A 21,980-nucleotide genomic window follows, 5' to 3' on the forward strand; every position below is an offset into this window, starting at 1 on the left:
ACCAAAACCGAGTCATAAATCTATATTTCAATTTAAAATTTCTCAAATTCCACCTTTAAGTCCCTAATATGGACCTACAAGGCCCAAAATATACTTGTGAAGTGTTTTGGGATTAAACCGGGAACTTTGGAAACTTTTCCTTAAAAATAGGGGCACACACTCGTGTGGCCTAGGACATGCCCGTGTGGCTCCCATGGCCGTGGGTCCAGCCCGTGGGCGGATCCGACTTACTCACACGGCCGTGGGACTAACCTGTGGGCAAGTCTGACTTTGCCACACGGCCTGGGCACACGCCCATGTGACTAGGCCGTGTGAAAACCTAATTTTTCACCATTTTTAAGCTATTTTCACATACTAAACACACCTAATTCATGCCCAAAACATTTACTTATAAATCTTGATCAAATAAAATTCATCAAACTTTTCAAACTTAACAAATTTTCATTCATTCATTTCATTACTTCTTAAGGATTATGCACCACATTTACATTCAAAATATAAAACATTTACAAGTGACAAACACCAAACCTAGTACATGCCACATTTCTAAAAGATAAATGCATCACCAAGATTGAGCTGAGGTCGGGATTGACTCGGATGCTTGACTGAACTTCAACTTTACCTAACCTGCGCACAGGAAACAACCGTACACTGAATATTGGAAATACTCAGTGGTATTATCATAATTCAAATTATAACAACAATAAAATATCATAAACATACATAGATAATTAGCAAATCATACATACAAATCATATATATAAATTCATACCAAACTATCATATTTCTATTATATCATTTCCAATGATAGATCCAATAAATCATCAATGAGATTTCAAATAACTCATGAACCTTTGATTCATCTCTCAACCACATATAATTATTCAATTCACATTTCAAATATGAACACTTCATGAACCTTTGGTTCATACCTTCAATCTCTTTACAAATTTCATCTCACATTCCATCTTTCAGTATCACTTTCTCATTTCATTCAATAGCTCAATTAATCAAATTCATTTGATTTTATTATTTCACTTATTTTCCCCTATTAACATGACTCGGACTTTGTCGAATACACGGATCCAACCAAACATACCAGAATGGCGACCAAAGCCTCATGATAGTTCGAAGCAAATAAGTGACGACCAACGTCTCATCGGCTAAGCCGAAGAAAAGTAGCGACCAACGCCTCATCGAATCTATCCGAAGCAATAATGACACACCAAGTGTCTCATCGACTCGAAGTCGAAGTATCCCTGAACCTTTCCAATCCTATGGCATGCCAACTATATCCACTAAGCCCAACTAGTTAATAGGGCATCGAATTACTTCCTCTATTTTAGTCAATTCACATCAATTGCACTTTGACCACATTTTCTCACATATTTCTCAATTCAAATTCATATGCATACCAACATTACTCAATTCAATCATACAATTCAATTTCACATACATATATTTATTCATCAAATAAATCTAATTCACATTCAACTTAAATATCAATATTTACCTCACATTCAAATTCCATACACATATATTAAAATTAATCATTTAATAAGAAATAACTTGAATCATGATAATACAAACCGATATTTTTTTCTCGGTTTCCTTGTTTGCTACGAAAATTAGCATAAGTACAATTAATTCATAACACACATATTTTTTATAAAATAATAACTTTTCATGCAAATTTTACCTAAATCCCAAATTTGTCCTAACCATTTTCATCTTCTTCCTTTTTGCAATTCACATCATTTTCTTATTCAATTTCCAACAAAACTTCAACATAACTATCAAATTTTCACCATTTTTCCATAATTTCAAATTTCTTCTAATTTAACCCCTAAAATTCAAAACTTATAGACTAGTTTACAAATTAGTCCTTTAATCAATTTTAATCAACAATTCTATCAATTTGATCCCTAATTTCATCATTTATTCAACATAAACCTTACTCAAAAGTCTATCAACTTTCAATATTTCCACACAAATTCAAGAGTACTTTACTCTAAGACTCCAAAAACATCAAAATCACAAAGAAAGGGACTTAATTGACTTACCAATTTAACTTCTAAGCTTTCAAACCCTAATTTCCCCTTTTTCTTTTCTTTTCTTTTCTCCTATCTTTCCCCAATTTTTGTGACTTTCTCTGTAACTTTTCTATTTTTTTTTTATGATTTGTTTATTATTACTATCATTTACTAAATCAATAATTAATAAAATATCTAATTAATACAAATAAAATACTACATGTGTATTCATACACACATGTATACATGTATTAATCCCACACCATACATTTGTCATTATAATAATAATAATAATAATAATAATAATAATAATAATAATAATAATAATAATAAGTAAATATCTTTTACTTACTAAATAAGTAAATATATATATAACATACATTTGTACTAATAATTTAAATACACATGTATTTATTCTCTATCTTACACATATCACTAATTTGGTTTAAATACTAATTTAGTCCCTTGTCATTTTTCTCTATTTTAAAATTAATCTTTTACGCTCTATTCAATTTAGTCCTTTTTAATAATTACTTCTAATTAAACTAAATTCTCCTAATCAAAATCTAATTCAACCCATAACTAACTTCGTAAATATTTTTAATAAATATTTACGAACTCGTTTTCCTAAGACGGAGGCCCTAAATTCATTTTTCCAGTGCCCATGAAATATGGGTCGTTACATTTCTCCCCTTTAATAAATTTCGTCCTCGAAATTTACTTGAGAATATATGGGGGTAATGAGCTCTCATAGTTTCTTCCAGTTCCCAAGTCACTTCTTCTACCTTATGACTTTTCCATAGCACTTTCACTAGAGGAACCCTTTTATTTCTTAATTCTTTTATCTCTCGTGCTAGAATCTCAACTGGTTCTTCTTCATAAGACAAATCCGGTTGAATCTCAATATCTTCAATAGAAATGACATGTGAAGGATTTGATCTATATCTGCGTAGCATTGAAACATGGAAAACATCGTGTATCTTCTGTAATTCCGGAGGTAAAGCTAATCGATAAGCAACTAGTCCAATTCTTTCTACAATTTCATATGACCCAATGTAACGAGGGCTCAATTTACCTTTCCGACCAAATCTCAATACTTTCTTCCATGGTAAAACTTTAAGAAATACTTTATCCTCAACTGAATACTCAATGTCCCGTCGTTTCAAATCAATATAGGACTTTTGTCTATCAATTGCAGCTTGTAATCTCTCTTGTACTTTTTTGACTATCTCTTCTGTTTCTTGAATCAATTTCAGTCCAATCACTTTTCTTTCATTCAGTTCGGTCCAACACATCGGTGATCTACATCTTCGTCCATACAATGCTTCATACGGAGCCATCTGAATATTTGATTGGAAACTATTATTATACACAAATTCAGTTAAAGGTAAATAACGTTCCCAACCTGATTCAAAATCAATGATGCAAGCCCGAAGCATATCTTCTAATATTTGAATTACTCGTTCGGATTGTCCATCAGTCTGTGGATGAAATGCTGTACTGAAATTAAGCCGTGTGCCAAATGACTCATTTAACTATCTCCAAAATCTTGATGTAAATCGAGGATCTCAATCTGAAATTATAGATATTGGAATACCATGCAATCTAACAATTTCTCGAATATAAACTTCTGCAAGCTTCTGCAATGACCAATCTGTTCTAACTGCTATAAAGTGAGCTAATTTTGTAAGCCGATCAACAATTACCCAAATGGCATTCTTTTTGCTTGCCGACAGTGGCAACCCCGTAACAAAATCCATTGTGATGCGATCCCATTTCCACTCAAGAATACTTATCGGCTGAAGCAATCCAGTAGGAACCTAATGTTCTATCTTTACTCGCTAGCATGTAAGACATTTACCAATATATTCAACTATATCTCTTTTCATTTCGGGCCACCAATACAAATTTCATAGATGACGATACATCTTTGTGCCTCTCGGGTGTAAAGCAAATGACCCATCGTGTGCCTCTCGGAGTATTAACTCTTTCAATTTAGATTTAGCAGGAACACAAACTCGATCTCAGTACCTTAAACATCCATGTGCATCAATACTGAAATTTTCTACCGTACCAGTCTGTATCATCTCTCTTTTCTTCAACAATTTGTTATCTTTCAATTGAGCTAATTTAATCTGGTCAAACATCACTAGTTTAACTTTCAATTTAGCTATCAAACTCCCATCATCACAGATACTGAGCAGTGCAAACATTGCTCATAAATAAATTGCAGCTTTTCTACTCAAAGCGTCAGCCACTACATTAGCTTTTCTTGGAAGATAATCTATGGCATAATCATAATCTTTTAAAATTTCTATCCACTGTCTCTGTCGTAAATTCAATTATTTTTAGGAAATTAGATATTTTAAACTTTTATGATCCGTATAAATATAGCATTTCTCACTATATAAGTAGTGTCTCCAAATCTTCAAGGCAAAAATCACTGCTGCTAGCTCCAAATCATGAGTTGGATAGTTACGCTCATGTTGTTTCAACTGACGAGATGCATAAGCTATTACTTTCCCCTCTTGCATCAGTACACAACCCAAACCACTTAATGAAGCATCACTATATACAATAAAATCCTTTCCCGATTCTGGTAACGTCAAAATTGGTGCCTCTGTCAACATTTGCTTCAACTTTTCAAAACTTTCTTGATACTGATCATCCCACACAAATGGTCCATTCTTTTATGGCAGTTTAGTCATCGAAAAAGCTATCTTCGAAAATCCATTTACAAATCTTCTATAATACCCAGCTAAACCAAGAAAACTACGCACCTCTAATACGTTTCTTGGTGGTTTCCACTGTACAATCGCTTCAATCTTCTTTGGATCAACTCGAATTTCATCTGCAGATACTACATGACCCAGGAATACAACCTCTGACAACCAAATTTCACATTTGCTGAGCTTTCCATACAATTGTTTTTACTGTAGTATCTGTAGTACAATCCTGAGATACTGATCATGCTCTGAATCTGACTTCGAATAGACTAGTATATCTAAATATAGTTGAAAGATACGATTCATGAGATCTATAAAAGCAGCTGAAGCATTTTTCAACCTGAATGGCATTACTAAGAACTCATAGTGACCATACCTTGTACAGAAATTGGAAACACAAAAATTTATATACTTTTTTATACCCAATTTTTCTTAAATTCATGCAAATTCGGTTAAATTCTTGTCGAAAAATAATTAAATATTATAAAATAATTAAGTCATGTTAAAAATATGAACATGGTGAATTTATTTAATTTTATACTTAACTTCGACTAATTTTGACTATTTTCGACAGATTCGCACAAAGGGTGAAAATTGGCTCGGCTGACACTATTGAAAGCACGAAATCGAGAACAATTTGAAGTATCGAGGCACTTTAATTTCTAGCCTAAGACGGTCCAGAAATGTGTATTAATTCATAATTTAATTAATTTTAATTTATTCCCCATTTAATTTGGGTTAAATAAATTATTTTTAATTTATTATGGAGAAAGGGTCTAGTTGAATCGCACTGGTCGAGCCAGATTGAGTGAACCAAACCAGCCACTAAATGGGTAGCCCAGAACCATCCATATGCTGACCCAAATCAGCATTTTAGCTGACTAAATATGCTTCCAAAAATGTTCTCAAAAGACTTCTAAATTGCATTCAAACTCCACCTTAAATTATGGCTTTGTAGATTTGCCCCTAGCTTAAAATAGCAAAGTTGAAACTCTCAACTTTGCCATGTGTGTGGCCGGCCAAGGGAGAGCTCTTTGGCTGCTGGAATTTTCTATTTTTAGCAGCCACAATCAGCTATAAAAGCCACCCCTTGCTGATCATTCAAAGCATCCCTCACTTCACATCATTCTCTCATTCCTTCTCTCACTTTTCTCTCATTTCTTCCATTCCATTCCCTTTTGTTCAAGTGCCGATTTCTTCTCTTGGGAAAGGGGTGTCCATCAACCATTTTGGAGCAGCAATTAGGTGTTCATAAGCCACCTTGATAGCCAAGGCCAACAAAGAACGAAGAACGGAGCAACTAGTCAAGCCACGGAGAAACACCGGATTTGCCTCTTGTTCCCTAACTCTTTAATTTTTGTTGTTGTTTTGATGAACATGTTTATGAATATTTATGCTATTGAAATGGTTATTTTAATCAATTTAGCTTAAATTATGTCTGTTTTGGGTTGATTATATTCTGCCTGCTTGAATTGTTAAAATGTTGTTTATGCTGTTATAAGCCTCGGTAAGATGCTTGATTAAGTAAAATCATGCCTAAGTTATTCTTACATTACAACTGTGAGGTAACTAATGAATTAATTATTTAAACGGATTGCAGTTGTAATTAGTTGACACAATACTTAATCAGTGCATGTTTATTCTTCTAAGGTAGCTGAAGGTTAAATTAGCAATATATCTGGCGATATTATTGCCTTGCATAACTTGCAAGATTATTGTGATTAAATTGTTCCAGGGTAGGGATATCTTGTTACTTCAAAAAGTCTTTTATATGCTTATTAGATTTAATTAATCGTTTGAATTGACATAGGGATATGCAAGAGATTGGTTCAATTTAATGAGTATGTATGTGCAATAGTATGTTTACTTGCTAGAATCTGTTTAGTCGGTTGAATTGACATAGGGACATGTCAAGAGATGAATGGATTGTTGGTATGTAAATTTGTTCATAAGTTAGCGAATTATCTGGTTGTTGTGAATTTATTCGTAATAGTGTAAACATGAGTTTAGTAACTCTGAGTTCAAGAAATATAATTAATCCAACACAAGTATGTTATTGATTAAATCTTATTCGAAATCGTGCACTAGAACTCATTTGTTTTATTTTTAATCATTTACTTAGTTTTTAAATAGTTTTTGACCACGTTTTAAAACCAAATTATTTTTACCTCACCAAAGTGTTTTACAATTAATTTCATAAATAATTCTTTTGCAGTCCCTGTGGGTACAATAACTTGACATTTACTTGTCACTTTATTACTTGTTGCGATTGTGTACACTTGCACATTTTTCTATCGTTCCAAGTTTTTGGCGCCGTTGCCGGGGACTGTTTCAAAAAGTCATTATTTGTGAATTTGTTAGTTTTACATTTTGGTTTATTTTTCTGTTTAATTTTTAACTTAATTATTTTTTTTTGTGATTATTTCAGGTGTTTATGAGTATTGACCAGATTATAGACTTACTCTCTGTGCACCCTGAGATTACACAAGCTTTCCGACAGCGAAGAAGACAAGCGAACCAGAGAAGGACTGAAGGAATGAATTTCGAGAATATAAATCAAGGAAATGGAGCAAACCTTGCTCAAAATCCTATCCTTATTGCTGACGATAGGGATAGAGCCTTAAGACAATATGTTGTGCCAGTATTTAACGATCTTAATCCAGGTATTAGGAGACCTGAAATCGAGGCACAACAATTTGAGCTGAAGCCAGTCATGTTCCAAATGCTTCAGACAGTGGGCCAATTCAGTGGAATGTCTACAGAAGATCCTCATCTTCATTTAAGACTATTTATGGAGGTGAGCGACTCTTTCAAATTAGCTGGAGTTTCCAAAGATGCATTACGATTGAAGCTGTTCCCGTACTCACTAAGGGATAGAGCTCGAGCCTGCTTGAATTCATTACCACCAAACTCAATTTCTACATGGCAAGAGTTAGCCGAAAGATTCCTCATGAAGTATTTCCTGCCAAGCAAGAATGCTAAATTGAGGAACGAGATCACTGCCTTCCATCAAATGGATGATGAATCCTTGTATGAGGCGTGGAAATGATACAAAGAACTACTAAGGAAATGCCCTCATCACGAAATCCCACACTGCATCCAACTTGAGACATTTTATAATGGTCTCAATGCTCACACGAGGATGGTAGTGGACGCTTCTGCTAACGATGCTCTCCTTTCTAAGTCTTATAATGAGGCTTGCGAAATCATCGAGAGGATTGCCAGTAACAATTATCAATGGCTGACCAATCGAGCCGCATCAGGAAAATGAGTCGCTGGAATACATGAAGTGGACGCTCTCACTTCACTTGCATCTTAGGTATCTTCAATATCCTAAATGCTTAAGAATCTTACCGCTAATGGGTCTAACAGTTTTGCAGCCCAACCACCTCACCAATTTGAAAGTATAGCTTGTGTTTATTGTGAGGAAGGATATTTGTTCGAAGAATGTCCATCAAACCCCGAATCGGTATATTACATGAGTAACCAGAACCAAAATCGAGGAAGGCAAGGACTGCAATCCAACTTCTACAACCCATCGTGGCGAAACTATCCGAATTTTTCCTGGAGTAACCAAGGGGCTAGAACTAGTAACAACTATGCTCAATCTAGACTGACTCATCCACCCGGTTTTTCCCAACAAGCTCAGAAACCAGCTCAGGCCGAATCATCCAATAGCTTAGAGAATTTATTGAAGGCACACATGGCAAAAAACGATGCTACTCTAAGGAATTTGGAGAATCAAGTGGGCCAGCTGGCTACTGAACTCAGGAACCGACCACAAGGTGCTTTACCTAGTGATACGGAGAATTTGAGGAATCCGGGGAAGGAACATTGTAAAGCGTTGACATAGAGGAGCGGAAAGACAGTAGAGCCCAAAACTATCAAAGCTGAAAAGGAGCCAGCTGATGCTCAAGACTTGAGGAAGTTCAACTGAGTGTTGAAATTCCAGTTACATAAGAACCAGAATCTACAAAACCCGACAAGGTAATTCCAGAACCAGCTAATTCTGATCAACTAACAACTCCGTTAGATGCAGAATTACCGTAGAAAACGAATCAACCAGTTCTAGTAAAGAAACCTCCACCACCCTACCCTCAAAGACTTCAGAAGTAGAAGTAGGAAATCCAATTCAAGAAATTCCTAGACGTACTCAAGCAACTTCATATCAACATCCCGTTGGTTGAAGCACTTGAACAAATGCTGAATTACGTCAAGTTTATGAAGGATATCCTGTCCAAAAAAAGAAGACTTGGAGAATTTGAGATGGTAGCTCTGACGAAGGAATGCAGCGCATATCTTCAATACAAACTACCCCCAAAGCTGAAGGATCCTGGATGTTTTACCATACCTTGCAACATTGGAGCAACATATTGTGGTAAGGCATTATGTGACTTAGGTGCGAGTATTAACTTGATGCCTATGTCAATATTTAGAAAGTTGGGGATAGGTGAAGTTAGACCTACAACAGTTACACTTCAACTAGCAAATCAATCCTTAGCACATCTAGAAGGAAAAATTGAGGACGTATTGGTACATGTAGTTAAATTTATCTTTCTTGCTGATTTTGTTATCTTAGACTTTGAAACAGACAAAGAAGTGCTGATTATTCTAGGAAAACCGTTCTTAGCAACCGGAAAGACCCTTATAGATTTGCAGAAGGGAGAGCTTACGATGCGTGTTCAGGATGATCAGGTAACATTTAATGTTTTTAAGTCTATGCGATTTCTTGACACAATTGATGATTATTCTGCAGTATTCGATTTAGAGGATTTAATAGTGGAAAAGGAGTTCAACTATGTTGAAGATCCATTGGAACAAATTCTGACATCAGATCCTCCAAATGATGAAGAGGAAGATGGATATTTAGCTTTGTTAGAAGTTAATCAAAGGAGGTTTAATCCGTAATCCCTCTTTGAATCTTTGGAGTTAGAGAAAATGGAGTATGCCCAACCAAAAGCATCAATCAAGGAGCCACCTAAGTTAGAACTGAAGGTACTACCCTTACATTTGAAATATGTTTATTTAGGTAACGCTTCTACTTTTCCTGTGATTGTTTCAGCAGAATTAACTACTGAGCAAAAAGAGAAACTCATCTTGGTGTTGAAACAATTCAAGAAGGCTATCGGATGGACCATAGTCGATATCTGCGGTATTAGTCTGTCTGTATGTACACACAAGATTATCTTAGAAGATGGAGAAAAAGGGACGATTGAAAGACAACGAAGACTGAACCCCATCATGAAAGACGTGGTGAAAAAGAAGATTATCAAGTGGTTAGATGCGGGTATCATTTATCCCATCTCAGACAGTTCGTGGGTAAGTCCAGTCCAGTGCTTGCCAAAGAAGGGAGGTATCACAATCATAGAGAACAAGAATAACGAGTTGATACCAACTAGAACAGTTACGGGATGGAAGATTTGCACCGATAACTAGAAACTGAACAAAGCGACTAGGAAAGATCATTTTCTTTTGCTGTTCTTGGACCAGATGCTGGATAGACTTGCTGGGCGAGACTATTGATCGCGTTATTTCGTGATAGGTTTTAAATATTTATAATTAATCATTCTTGAAACTAACTATTTTTGCGATGTAGGCAAGTGTACCTATCGAACAGTAGTATAGTTTTAGCAAGACCAGATTGTCGAACCCAAAAGAACTAAAAGTACTAATAATGAGTGTCTTTTTATTATCTAGCCTAAGAATAATGGGGTTTTGTTTTAATTAACTAATTATCTAAACTAAGAACTCACAGAGAAAAGAATTGGGGAATTGTTTTTGGGAAAAATCGATTGACTTAAGACAATACCTAAGGAAAAATCCACCTAGACTTTACTTGTTATTCGGCTCAAATCGATTTAATTATTCATTCAACTTGTTCCGTAGAGATCCCTAAGTTATGTTATTATCCCTATTCAAGACTAATAACGTCTAATCCCTAGATTGAATAACTGACACTTTTCTCTAATTAACACTCTAGGGTTGCATTAACTCGATCTATGGATCCCCTTATTAGGTTTCACCCTAATCCGACAAAATCTTGTCACCCTATGTCTAGGCGCGCAATCAAATCCACTTAATTATGATAAATGTACTCTTAGCCAGGGTCTATTCCTCCTCTAAATAAGAGCTTATCTTGAATCAGTATCCTAGGATATCAAAACAAGAATTAAGAACACATAATTAAGAACAAGTTAATATTTATCATACAATTCAGAAAATAATAACAAGATTCATCTTAGGTTTCATTCCCCTTAGGTATTTAGGGGATTTAGTTCATAACTAAATAAGAAAACATCTCAGAAAAATAAAGAATACAAAACATAAAGAAAACCCAAAACTCCTGAAGGGGAATTGAGGAGAGATCTTCAATCTTGATGATGAATCCGGCTTCTGAGATGAATCAATCGGCTTCCTTGGAGTAATTCCTTACTCCCTATTTTGTGTGCCCCCTTTTCTCCTCTGCCAGGGTGTATTTATAGGCTTTGAAATGCCTAGAAGCCCTCAAAATTAGCCTTTTCCGAATTGGACTCAACTTGGGCTCGGCATGGACACGCCCGTGGCACACGCCAATGTTCGATTACTTCAGGCCGTGTTTGAGCCTGCCAAATTGACACGGCTGTGTGGTCTGCCCGTGTGAGGAAGTCTAGGCCATGTTGATTTTGTACTTTGGCCCATTTTCTCCGTTTTTGGCCCGTTTCTCGTTCCTTTCGCTCTTCTATGCTCTCCTAAGTATAAACCATGAAATTAAAGCATTAGGAGCATCGAATTCACCAATTTTAATGAGAAATCATCCATAAAATGAGTTAAACATGGGATAAAAATATGTATAATTTACAGTTTATCAAATTCCCCCGCACTTAAGCATTTGCTTGTCCTCAAGCAAAATCCTCAACTCATAATCAAAATAAATTATCCTCAACTTATAATTCTTATCGATAATATCTCAAAATAATCCATAGGTAATCATACATTGAGAACGCAACTAAAAGAATATAAAAGTTTCAAACATTCCAAGTTGAGTATTTAATCATGCAAACATAGGTGTCTCTCTGCATCTAAATAATTACCTTTGATTCAGAATATCACAGAGTTTTCACATCCTCACTAAAGATTCACTCAAATCATTTGAAATGTTTAAGGACAATAAATGAAGCACTCAATAGTCAATAATGAAAAGTCATTACCATAGGCTTGTATGAAAATTAAATCTCTACCACTATAATTTAAGATGATACATCAATCAAAATGTCTTTAGAGGGTTGTAGTGCAGCTTGGTTAGGGGGTGTGGTCACAAGCTGAAATAAAGGGTTAGAATTGAGATTAAATTGAAAAATTGCCTAACTAGAAAAAGAGTTAATCTTCACTTGCGTACAACAGAGCTTCTTCTCAAAATATGGAATTACTAATATATATACATAGTTTTTTTTTTTAAGAACAAGTTAAATATTCATAGACTAACTTATTACAAACAAAACATAGCTAAGCAATTTCCACAACTCAAATCTCGACAAAAATAGGGATTAAATTAAGGGATTTCAACAATAATGGGTTAAAGGTTAATATTAAGGGTAATACAAGAAATGGCTCTTTAGGCTTAAAGGGGATTACTAGGGGTTAATCGTGGAGGTAGGCTTTTCATGGCATGAGTGGGTTAATCCTAAGTGCCTTAATCATTTTGATATACCAAATCAAATGGTGTGGTCTGGACATGCATAATCAAGCAAGTTCTAGAATAACAGTTCAATACTGACACACTCAAAGCAATAATAAAAGTGAGCATGAAAGAATTAATAGATGCTCAAAAGGCTCAAAAATCTCACAAAAAATTATGGCTTTTTGATGTTTAGACTCGTGAATTCCAATTCAAAGTCATACCTAGACTTGGGGAAACAACCTATAATTTTAAATTCTTAAAAATCAACTTATCATGCTTGATTCTCTAATGTCTTAAAGTTTAAACAATCAATGCATAAATGCCTATGTTTTAATTCAAGATATACCAATCAAAATCATAAATCAATTAAAATTTATCCTAAATATGATATGAGAGCTTTTCAAGAGAACAAGGTAATTATTCAGGGATTTTTCTGATAATGAAATAAATACCCCCCACACTTAATATGTACATTACCCTCAATGTACAAAGATAAATATTAGAGTATAAAAATAAGATAGGGAGAGAAGTGAAACTTCCTATATAATGAAATCCTCGAACTGGAGTTCTGGAGAGGAATCGGTTCGAGAATGGAGGAGGATACTCCTGCAGTCGTAGAGGTTCATTAGGCCATAAGTCCTGCGCCAAAAGAATATTATATCTAGTGGTAGCTATGGTCGTGGTCAATCAGGAAATGACAGTCGCGGAGAACCTTTCCCGATGGAGTTTTAGTTCCTATGTGACGATGAGTTTAAGAGCTCTATATAACTGTGATAAAATCAGGAACTTTTTAAGGGATATTAGGAAGAATAATTACTCAAAAAGAAATAACCGAATTTAATAGTTAAAATTAAAATTTTTAAAATCTAATAAAAATAAAAAGTAGTTTCAATAAAAATTAAAAACATAAAATAAGAAATGAATATTTCTAAACATCTTCATCGCTGGATGGTTCGCAAGGTGGGACTGGCAATGAGATGTGGAGGTGCTGACAAATCTGCTGTAGAGTAGCATCAATGTTGTCAAATCATTGAAAATACTGCTGCTCAAATAGAGTGAGGAGCTCAGAAATGTCAGCATATGAAGCTGCCGCATGAATTAGATGAGACGGTGGTGGTGGCTGAGTAGGTGGGCCCTCGTGCTGTAGGGGGACATCTTCAGGAATGTCCTCGTAGGCTTCCTCCTCGGTAGATTGGGCGAGACGGTACTGGGGAGGGTAGATTCCTCGGTGCCTCTCGATCATCCTCATGCTAAGCATGCTCGAGATACCTTGTGGAGACATCTGGCAGATGAGGGTGAGGGATGATTCTTGGGCCGCGATGTTGAGAAGCCCGAACTATCGAGCTAGCCGGGTCACGTAGGGGCTAATGGAGATGACCCCCTTCCGATGCCGCTCCGTCTGGTGCTGAATCGCAAGGACGATGAAATAGGCAAGGTCAATGACGTGCCCTTGCGACATGCACCATAAGAAGTAGACATCGTGGGTGTTGACGATGCCAGTGCTCTCTTGCCTCCCTGTAATCGTGTGAGCTAAAATAGTATGTAAGTACCTCAGGGACGGTGGGAGAACTGATGCCTTGGAGCGGCTAGGATTATAGGAGGCCATGCTACGGGCCAAAGTGTGCCAGCACTTCGAGGGAGAGAAATGTATGTGGAGACTGAGAGCATGTAGTTTATTCTCCTCCTTGAACTCCTCCGTATATAAGCCTAGTGCAGCACCAAACTCTGGGACGCTTAACTGGCAGATTAACCCACCTAAGTGAAACTGGACTGTGCCGAGATTATCGTACCGTGTCATTACGGTTTGAAGATGGAACGTTGAACAGAGTTCTATTGTGAGCTCGAGGTATTTCGACTCGATAATCTCGAAGAACAGCTCTCAAGGGTCAATGGTTAAGAGAGCCCGAATCGCGTCAGCCATCTGAACTTGTTCTATGGCAGCCCAGTCGATGCAGTGGCCCACAATTAAGGGTCGAGCCCGAAGTATTTGAAAAAGCTCTTCTTGGGGCCCTCGGGGGAACTGCAGTAGAGGGTGACAAATTTTCGCGGTTGGACCTGTGGAAGAGGACGCTCCCTTCCTCTTCTTTGAAGCAAGTACGGCGATTTTCTTTCCTCTTGAAGACGACATTCTATACCTACAAGTGGAAACATCAATTCGTCTTTTTGATGAATGGGCAATTTATAATATATAAAAGGAATGCGACTAAATTCGAAAAGGAAAATGCATGAATATATTCAGCCACAATTACTAAATTAAAACCATAAGTTTAATGACCCATTTCGATGTGGCATGAGCATGGTGATATAAGTAAAAATGGCAAGGAATGGAATGCAAAATACTATATGAATGAAAAGAGATGTCAACACAATATGCATGATTATTTCAACTATCCTAGCCATGAATATTTACTTCTAACTAATTACATGAAGTGTAGGAATCATGTAATAAGTAAGATTTTAAACATGAGAAAGATGATAACTTGTTTGATAAATGAAATTTATGTGATTATCAATATGGAAATAACATGAAAAACATAGATTAATATGATAAATAGCATTATAAATTAGTGAAATAAAGAAAAAGGAGTAAACAAACGCTAAGGGAAGAGAGTGGGCGTCGAGAATGGAGTTGTAGACGGCGCACGGGTGTGGCAGGGGGTCCGTGTGGAGCTGCAGCGGCTAGGGTTAGGGTTTTTAAATGGGGAAGAAAGTGAATAGTACAGGGTATTTATAGATCTTGGGGCACACGGCCATGGCACACGCCCGTGATCCCCAATTTCAGCCCGTGTGATTCGCGAATTTCAAATTTGGGTGCGTCTGACATTTAGTACACGCCCGTGTTCCTCGGGTGTGTGAGTTCACACGGCCGTGTCGCACGGCTGTGTCTAGCTTCGTTCGTTTCTCCCATGCCCGTGTGTGCAAGCCCTACGCCCATGTTAATTTGACAGGTTCAACCACGGGTGTTAGACATGACTGTGTCGCATGCCCGTGCTGTTTTAATAGGTTCACCCACGGTTCATCCACACGGGCGTGCCAGGCTCGACCACGACCATATAACACGACCGTGGCGTTTAATCATAGCCCGTGTTGGAGAAATCTTTCGCCCTGTTTTCACACGACCTTAAGCATGCCCATGTGCTTGGCCGTGTCTCTGTGTAGACACCTGTATTCAAGATTTCTATTAGTAAGTTAGGAGTTAAATACCAAAATTTAAAGAAATTAATATTGTTAGTGCTCGGGTTGCCTCCCGAGAAGTGCTTATTTATAGTCTAAGCTCGACTTACCTCTCCGTTTGAATAGTCATGGTGGTTTGAGGAGTTTATTCTCCTCATTCCTACTATCAATCTCATCAAAATAAGGTTTTAAACGGGTGTTGTTTACCTTAAAAGTGCCAAACTTGGGATGACTCACCTCCACTGTACCTAATGGAAAAATACTGAGTACCGTAAGAGGGATTTCCTCATTCGGTGTGGTAGTGATGATGTGGGGATCTGCGGCATTTAATAAGACCTTATCACCAACCTTAAGTTGATTTGAAAAGGTATCAGGCTCGTTTTGGCGTAGTTTCGATTTGCCAGGTGTTCTCGGTTTGTGTGTCCACCATTCATCGAGTTCCTCGATTTGTAGTCTTCGATCTTCATGAACAGGTCCTCTACTATTGCTTGAGAACGACTCGTATGCTTCCTTCAGGCTCATTTTCTGCAAAGTAGGTTGCACCATATTGTTAGTTTTAGTAGGATGGTTTAAATAATTACCTTCAATCCCTGATGTCTTGCCAGAATTGCGAGCTTGAAGGGTGATTGTTTCGTCTCCCACCTGGAGTGTAAGTCCACATGTGCCAACATCAATGATAGTTTTAGCAGTTGCTAAAAAGGGCCTTCTTAGTATTAAGGGAGTGTTGTTATCCTCTTCTATGTCTAGAACAATAAAGTCAATGGTAAATATAAATTTATTGATTTTAACTAACACATCTTCAATAATACCTCTAGGGAATCTTGTAGTTTTATCTGTTAATTGAATGCTTATCATAGTCTGTTTGGGTTTTCCGAGACCTAGTTGCTTAAACATTTTGTAAGGCATGACGTTGATACTAGCCCCTAGATCAGCCAATGCATAATTAATATCTAAACTACCAATTAAGCAAGGAATAGTAAAGCTCCCTGGGTCTTTTAGTTTGGTGAGTAGTTTATTTTGGAGAATAGCCGAGCAAACTACGTTCAGTTCCACATGCGACGCCTCGTCCAACTTTCGCTTATTTACTAAAAGCTCCCTTAAAAATTTGATTGCGTTTGGCATCTATGATAGAGCTTCAATAAACTGTAAGTTAATATATAATTTTTTCAAGAGTTTAAGGAATTTACCAAATTGTTCGTCTGAGCGGTCTTTCCTTATCGCGTTAGGGTATGGCACACGAGGTTTATATTCGACAGTCACTAGTTTGTTTTTATTATAATCTACCTCACTTTGACCTTTGCTTACCACAGTTTTGTGCCTCGATTCTGGTTTAGGCTCAACGACTCCTTTGTCATCTTGAATATTAATTGCGTTGAGCTGTTCCCTTGGGTTAGGTTCAGTATTACTTGGCAAACTACCTTGTGGTCATTTTGAAATTAGTTTGGAAAGCTGGTCTATCTGAGTCTCGAGCCCTTGGATTGACGCTTGTTGATTCTTAAGTGATGTCTCAGTGTTCTGAAAATGAGTTTTCAACACCGAAATAAACTTTGAGAGCATCTCTTCAAGGTTTGGCTTCTTTTCCTGTTGGTGGGGTGGTTGTTGGTAGCCCGGAGGTTGTTGTGCTCTTTGATTTCCCTGACCATCCATGAGAAATTGGGGTGGTTCCTCCAACTTGCATTATAAGTGTTACTATATGGATTGTTTTGAGGTCGAGGATTATTACCCATGTAATTTAATTGCTCATTATCCATGTTGTGGCCATAAGGTTGGTATTCCGAATGGTTTGTTCCACTTCCACTTGCTTCGCACTGCATTACTGGGTGAACCTGTGAAGAATTAAGAAAACCATCAATCTTTTTATTTAAGAGTTCTACCTGATTAGAGAGCATGGTGATCGAATCGACGTTATAAACGCCGGCTGTTTTCGTTAGCTTTGTCCTCATGACTTGCCACTGATAGTTATTCAGTGACATCTCATCTATAAACTCATAGGCATCTTTTGGTATTTTATTGTTGATGGTCCGCCTGCCGCTGCGTCAACCATTTGCCAAGTCGAAGGATTCAGACCATTGTGAAATGTTTGTACTTGGAGCCAAAGCGGTAACCCATGGTAAGGGCACCTTCTCAAAAGGTCCTTGTATGTTTCCCATGCATCGTACAGTGTTTCTAAATCCATCTGCACAAAAGAAGAGATATCATTACGAAATTTAGCAGATTTAGCCGGCAGAAAATATTTTAGTAAAAAATTTTCGGTCATTTGTTCCCAAGTAGTAATTAATCCTCGTGGTAACAAGTTCAACCACTGTTTAGCTTTGTTCCTCAATGAAAAGGAAAACAACTGAAGACGAATGGCATCATCAGAAACGCCATTGATTTTAAATGTATCACATAATTCTAAAAAGTTGGCTAAATGAGCGTTGGGATCCTCATCCTGCAAACCATCAAACTGAACAAATTGCTAGTGTTAGGTTTTAATTCAAAAGTATCTGCAACTACAGCAGGTCTAACTATGCTCGATTCAGTTCCTGCTAAAGAGGGTTTAGCATAATCATACATAGTATGTGGAGTAGGATTTTGATTAACCGCAATTGCAGGAGGTAGTTGATTGCCTTTGTTTTCAGCCATCTCTTCGGTTGGGGGTTGAGTATCTTCTTCTTGCTCGTTCTCTGTGTATCTTAAGCTTTGTCTTATTTCTCTTTGGTTTCTACAAACTGTGCGATCGATTTCTTCATCAAAAAGTAGTGGCCCTGACGGGTTTCTTCTAGTCACAAACTATGAAAACCTGCTAAGAGAAAGAAATAGTAGGTTAATAAATAATAATAATTAAATTAAATTAAATTGCAAGAAAAATAAATGGCTAAAGTAATAAAAATTGAGCGTTCTTAATATCTTAGTTCCCCGGCAACGGTGCCAAAAACTTGATCGCGTTATTTCGTGATAGGTTTTAAATATTTATAATTAATCGTTCTTGAAACTAACTATTATCGCGATGTAGGCAAGTGTACCTATCGAACAGTAGTATAGTTTTAGCAAGGCCGGATTGTCGAACCCAAAGGAACTAAAAGTACTAGTAATAACTGTCTTTTTACTATCCAGCCTAAGAATAATGGGGTTTTGTTTTAATTAACTAATTATCTAAACTAAGAACTCACAGAGAAAAGAATTGGGGGATTGCTTTTGGGAAAAATCGATTGACTTAATACAATACCTAAGGAAAAATCCACCTAGACTTTACATGTTATTCTGGCTCCGAATCAGACGAATTATTCATTCAACTTGTTCCGTAGAGATCCCTAAGTTATTTTATTATCCCTATTTAATACTAATAACGCCTAATCCCTAGATTGAATAACCGAGACTTTTCTCTAATTAACACTCTAGGGTTGCATTAACTCGATCTATGGATTCCGTTATTAGGTTTCACCCTAATCCGGCAAAATCTTGTCATCCTATGTCTAGGCGCGCAATCAACTCCGCTTAATTATGATAAATGTACTTTTAGCCAGGTTCTATTCCTCCTCTGAATAAGAGCTTATCTTGAATCAGTATCATGGGATATCAAAACAAGAATTAAGACCACATGATTAAGAACAAGTTAAATATTTATCATACAATTTAGAAAATAATAACAAGATTCGTCTTAGGTTTCATTCCCCTTAGGTATTCAGGGGATTTAGTTCATAACTAAATAAGAAAACATCTCAGAAAAATAAAGAATACAAAACATAAAGAAAACCCAAAATTCCTGAAGGGGAATTGAGGAGAGATCTTCAGTCTTGATGATGAATCCGGCTTCTGAGATGAATCAATCGGCTTCCTTGGAGTAATTCCTTACCCCCTATTCTATGTGCCCCCTTTTCTCCTCTTCTAAGGTGTATTTATAGGCTTTGGAATGCCTAGAAGCCCTCAAAATTAGCCCTTTTCGAATTGGACTCAACTTGGGCTCGGTAGGGACACTCCCGTAGCACACGCCCGTGTTCGATTACTTCAGGCCGCGTTCGAGCCTGCCCAATTGACACGGCCATATGGTCTGCCCGTGCGAGGAAGTCCAGGCCGTGTTGATTTCATGCTTTGGCCCATTTTCTCCGTTTTTGGCCCGTTTCTCGTTCCTTTCGCTCTCCTGTGCTCTCTTAAGTATAAAACATGAAATTAAAGCATTAGGAGGATCGAATTCATCAATTCTAATGAGAAATCATCCATAAAATGAGTTAAACATGGGGTAAAAATATGTATAATTTACGGTTTATCAACTATTATTGTTTTCTCGATGGATACTCGGGGTATAATCTGATTATAGTATCACCAGAAGATCAGCACAAGACAACGTTCACCTACCCATACGGTACATTTGCATTTAGACGCATGCCATTTGGTTTATGTAATGCACCTACTACATTTCAAAGATGTATGATATCTATTTTTACTGACATGGTTGAAAAGCACTTGGAAGTTTTTGTGGATGACTTTTCAGTGTTCGGAGATACTTACGATGATTGCTTAGCCAATCTAGCTAAGGTACTAAGACGATGCGAAAAAACAAACCTAGTACTTAACTGGGAAAAGTGTCATTTCATGGTACGAGAAGGGATTGTTCTAGGCCATCAGATAACAAGACATGGAATCGAGGTAGATAAAGCAAAGGTAGATCTTATCAAGAAACTCCCACCTCCGAAATCTGTAAAGGGTGTTAGGAGCTTCTTGGGTCATGCCGGGTTTTATCGAAGATTTATCAAGGACTTCTCCAAAATTGCTAAACCTTTATGCAAATTATTGGAGAAGGACACGACGTTCAAGTTCGATGATAAATGCTTAAAGGCTTTCAATGATTTGAAGAGTCGATTAGTTACGGCACCCATAATTGTCACACCAGACTGGGATCTACCATTTGAATTAATGTGTGACGCAAGCAATTTCGCGATAGGAGCTATTATGGGCCAACGAAGGAACAAAGTTTTTCATCCCATCTACTATGCAAGCCGGACTCTTACATGAGCACAACTGACCTATACGATTACAGAAAAAGAGTTACTTGCTATTGTATTTGCTTTTGACAACTTTCAATCTTACCTTGTAGATACCAAAGTAACTATTTATACGAACCACTCGGTAATGAAGTACTTACTTGCCAAGAAAGATGTTAAGCCGAGACTAATCCGGTGGGTGCTTCTACTACAAGAGTTCAATCTAGAAATTCAAGATCGAAAGGGAGTAGAAAACCAAGTAGCAGATCACTTGTCCAGATTGGAGCCTCAAGAAGGGAATTCTCCTATTATACCAATTCAAGAAACGTTTCCAGATGAACACATACTAAAGGTAAGTCATGTCCATAGTACCCCTTGGTTTACTGATATTGCTAACTATTTAGCTTATGGTTTGATGCCAATTGATAAGACTTATCAATAAAGAAGAAAGTTTCTTCACGATGTTAAGTACTATTTCTAGGAACAGCCATATTTGTTTAAAAAGTGTACAGATCAAATGATCAGGAAATGTGTGGCAGAAGATGAAGTACAAAAGATTTTATACCATTGTCACTCAGCTTCGAGTAGGGGACACTTCAGAGGTACTCGTACAGCAGCCATAGTATTGTACGTCGGATTCTTTTGGCCAACACTATTCAAGGATGCATACACGTACGTAAAGAGTTGTGACTGATGTTAAAGGGTTGGAAATATCACCAACAGAAATGAGATGCCTCGAACAAACATCATCGAGGTAGAATTATTTGATGTATGGGGTATTGACTTTCTTGGTTCTTTCCCTCTGTCTTTTGGTCACAAGTATATATTGGTAGCAGTAGACTATGTGTCCAAGTGGGTCGAAGCTGAAGCTTATCCGACAAACGATGCTAGGGTTGTAATTAAGTTCTTGTTGAAACACGTGTTCACAAGGTTTGGAATCCCAAGAGCTATCATTAGTGATGAAGGGTCCCACTTCATGAACAAGTGGTTAAGATGGTTATTAGACAAGCACGGAGTGAAACACAAGGTTGCAACAGCTTACCATCTGCAAACGAATGGGCAAGCTGAACTGGCAAATAAGGAAATCAAAGGCGTACTTGAGAAGGTAGTCTGCCCAAACCGACGTGATTGGTCCAAAAGGTTGGATGATGCTTTATGGGCTTACAGAACAGCATACAAGACACCTCTAGGGATGTCACCTTACAGGTTGGTCTTTGGGAAAGCATGTCATCTACCCTTAGAGTTAGAGCACAAGGCTTACTGGGCTCTTCGACAACTCAACTTGGATCCTAAGCTTGCTAAGGAGAAACGGATGCTCCAACTCAATGAGCTAGAGGAACTCCGGCTATTCTCCTACGAAAATGCCAAATTACTCAAGGAAAGACTTAAGAAATGGCATGACAAGCACATTCGAGTTCAAGAATTTAAA

The 21,980-nt window shown here is 37.1% G+C and overlaps 1 non-coding gene across 1 annotated transcript; it reads right to left on the reverse strand.

Moving 5' to 3' along the window:
* Positions 1–7,739: 7,739 nt before the first annotated feature.
* On the reverse strand, positions 7,740–7,846 carry LOC128279995 (small nucleolar RNA R71). Its single transcript, XR_008270178.1, has one exon. It is a non-coding gene; the product is annotated as a small nucleolar RNA R71 (small nucleolar RNA).
* Between the last annotated feature and the right edge of the window lie 14,134 nt (positions 7,847–21,980).

The sequence above is a fragment of the Gossypium arboreum genome, chromosome 8 (genome assembly GCF_025698485.1).
Source record: "Gossypium arboreum isolate Shixiya-1 chromosome 8, ASM2569848v2, whole genome shotgun sequence".
Lineage (NCBI taxonomy): Eukaryota > Viridiplantae > Streptophyta > Magnoliopsida > Malvales > Malvaceae > Gossypium > Gossypium arboreum.